Source organism: Gymnogyps californianus, unplaced genomic scaffold, assembly GCF_018139145.2.
Source record: "Gymnogyps californianus isolate 813 unplaced genomic scaffold, ASM1813914v2 HiC_scaffold_323, whole genome shotgun sequence".
Taxonomy (NCBI): Eukaryota; Metazoa; Chordata; class Aves; order Accipitriformes; family Cathartidae; genus Gymnogyps; species Gymnogyps californianus.
The window spans coordinates 1866-5257 of record NW_026114206.1 but is presented as its reverse complement, the minus strand read 5'-3'; the positions used below and the strand labels follow the sequence as shown (position 1 = coordinate 5257).

Sequence of the window (3392 nt, the reverse complement as noted above, 5' to 3'; positions counted from 1 at the left end):
GCACCTCTCATCGCAGTCGGGCAAGCGATTTTACTCTACGGAAAGAAACAGCTCACACCCACAGCAGCAAACCTCAGCTGCCGACGGTAACCGCCGCGGGCTGCGGCAGTACCGCTAGTTTCCCCCCACAGCGAGAGCCGAGGGGCTCCGGCAAGGACGCGGAGGCAGATGCAAAGGTGCCGTGAACACCCTTGAGCACCCGCCAAGCACCCACCGCCCGCAGGCCCCGCGGGCTGAGCCCGCCTCCCACCAGCGCCTGCCCAGGCGGCGGCCAGAACGAAGACCGCGAAGAGGCGGAGGAGACCGAGAAGAAGGGCGAAGGGGCGAGAGCCAGAAAGGAGGGCCACTGACCGTGTCCAGGAGAGCGGGCGGCTCCGCTGCGTCTCCTTCGCCGCGGGGCCGGGCGGCGGCGCGGAAGTTGGGCTGAAAACCATCAGGTCGCTCTTGCCCGCGCCGTCCGCCACGCACAGGCTCCGGCTCTGCGCTGCGAGTACGACCAGCTCCCCACTTCGCTGGCGCACACCAGCCGTCGCCGGCCCGGGCCCCGACACCACGGCCGCCCGCGGCGACCACCGCGACGCCCCGTACAGCACCACCGCCAGCCACGAACACGCTCGACACCGCGCAGATGGCCACCACCAGCCACACGTTCGTCGCCGACGCCGACGCCGCAGCCGCCGCCGCGCCGCCCTCCGCGCCCGCCGCCGGCCGCAGCCCCGCTCCCGACGACGACGACGACGACGACGACGACGACGACGAGCCCGCGGCCGCCAGCGCCGCCTCGGCGCCCTCCACCAGCGACACGCTCAGCGTGGCCGTGGGCCGAGCGCGCCGGCTCCCCGTGTCCGCACCACGATCACCAGCCTCTGCCGCGGCCGTCCGCCTCCTCCAGCGCCCGCGCCGGTGCTCACCTCGCCGCTGTACAGCCCCACGCGGAACGGGCCCTTCCCCCGCGGCTCCCACAGCTCGTAGCGCAGCCACGCGTTGTAGCCCGAGTCCGCGGTCCACCGCCCGGATCTTCGCCACCACCTGCCCCGCCGGCGCCCCCCACGCCGCCCACGCCCACAGCGCCCCCGAGACCGGACCCGACGACGACCAGCCCGACGCCCGGGCCCCGGCCCGACGCCCGGCGCCAGCGCAGCAGCGCCGGCGCGTTGTCGTTCTCGCTCCACCACGAAGAGCTGCACCGTGGCGTTGCCGCACAGCGGCGGCTCCCCCGCGTCCACCGCCCGCACTCACGAACTCCAGCACCTGCACCTCCTCGTAGTCCAACGGACGCAGCGCCCACACGCGCCCGCTCTCCGCGTCCACCGACACGTAGCTCGACGCCGCCGCCACCCCCCGCCCGCCCCCGCGTCCCCCGCCCACGCCCTCCGCCACCGAGTACCTCACGCGCCCGTTCCCCGCCTCGTCCGCGTCCGCGCCCACAGCCGCGCCAGCTCCGCGCCCGCCGCGTTGTTCTCCCGCGCCAGCACCGTGTACACGGCCTGCGCGAACGCCGGCGCGTTGTCGTTCACGTCCGACACCGGCACCCGCACCCCGCGGCTGCCGCGCAGCGGCGGCGCCCGCCGTCCTCCGCCCGCACCTCCACCTCGTACTCCGACACCGCTCCCGGTCCAGCGCCTCCGCAGCACCAGCGAGTACGAGCCCGCGAACCTCGCCACCAGCCCCGAACGGCGCCGGCGGCCACACCGCGCCACCGCACCCCGCCCGTTCGCCCCCGAGTCCGGTCCGACACGCTCAGCAGCGCCACCACCGTCCCACCGACGCGTCCTCCGGCACCGGCACCGACAGCGACGTCACCCACACCTCCGGCGCGTTGTCGTTCACGTCCACCACCTCCAGCTCCACGCTTGCAGTGACCCGACAGCGGCGGTCCCTTTGTCTCTCGCTTCAATGCGATCAAATATCCTGACTTCTTCGAAGTCCAGGGCGCCCGTGAGACGGATCTCCCCGTCTTCGATTGACGTAATCAATCTCTTCCTCTCACGGGAAGGAAGTTGGTCGCGGTGTAGTCACTCACTGTTAATGCCCTCGTCCGGATCCGTGGCGTTCACCCGCACCACCAGCGTCCCCTCCGCAGCGCTCTCCGGCAGCTCCACTTTATACACCGACTGGTTGAACTGGGGCGCGTTGTCGTTCACGTCCAGCACCGAGATCACCAGCTCCATCGTGCCCGTCAGCGACGGCCGGCCCCCGTCACTCGCCGTCAACACCAACCGGTGCACAGGCATCGTCTCGCGGTCCAGAGATTTCGTTAAAACAAGACGGGTACAACATTTCGCTCATTCGATTTCTGTAAATCCAGACGAAATGCTCGCTGGGGCTGAGTGTATAGGAGAGCTGCGCGTTGGCTCCGATGTCTGCATCCGACGCGCCCTCCAGCGGGAACCGAGAGCCGGGCGGGGATTCCGCGATGCTGAGGTTTTTCCGGGCGGCGGGGAAGAGCGGGGCGTTGTCGTTGATGTCGGTGACCTCCAGCTCCACGTGGAAGACGCGCAGCGGCCGCTCCACCAGCACCTCCAGCCGCAGGGCGCACGGCGCGCTCTTCCCGCACAGCTCCTCCCGGTCCAGCCGCGAGCTCACCACCAGCGCCCCGCTCGCCCCGCTCACCTCCACGCTCGCCCGCCGGCCCTGCGCCACCAGCCGCAGCCGCCAAGCCTCCGCCTCGCCCGCCTCCAGGCCCAGGTCCTGCGCCAGCCGGCCCACCACCGTCCCGGCCTTCGCTTCCTCCGGCACCGAGTACCGCACCTGCCCGACGCCCAACGCCCACCCCGCCTGCAGCAACAGCACCCGCACCACCGCACCCCAACACACGCCCATCGCTGCCGCCGCCCCGCCGCCGCCGCCGGCACCCGCCCGGGCCCCGCACGGCTCCCCGCCGCCGCCCGGACGCACCGCCTCTCCTGCCCGCCCCGCGCCGCCCCCCGCGCTCACAGCCGGGCTCTCCGCCGCACCGGCGCGGAGCCGCCTCGCCGCTCCGCCGCCGTTTCTGAGCCTGCAGCGACACCCTGTGCTGCTCCGCCGCCTCACACGCTCCCCACCAGCGCCCGCGCCGCCGGCCCCGCGCCGCTCATCTCCTCTCTCCTCTCTCCCTGCCCTTCGCCTCTTCCTTTCGCTTCTTTCTTGTCCTCTTTTTTTCCCCGCTCCTTACTTCTTTCTTCCTCGCGTGCTAGTCTTTGCTTGCACAGATTCCTTTCCTTCCTCTTCCTCTGTCTTTCTTCTTTTCTCTTCTTCCTTCCTTCAATGCTCTTTGTTCGTTTCTTTCTTCCGCTCTCTTTCCTTTCTTTTCTTTCTTTCTTTTCTTTTCTTTTCTTTCTTTTCTTTTCTTTCTTTTCTTCTTTTTTTCTTTTTTTTCTTTTTTTTCTTTTCTTTTCTTTTCTTTTCTTTCT

The 3392-nt window shown here is 69.5% G+C and overlaps 1 pseudogene; it reads right to left on the bottom strand.

Annotated features, from left to right (window-relative positions):
* Positions 1-433: 433 nt before the first annotated feature.
* Positions 434-2171, bottom strand: LOC127028478 (protocadherin alpha-3-like; annotated as a pseudogene).
* Positions 2172-3392: the final 1221 nt, after the last annotated feature.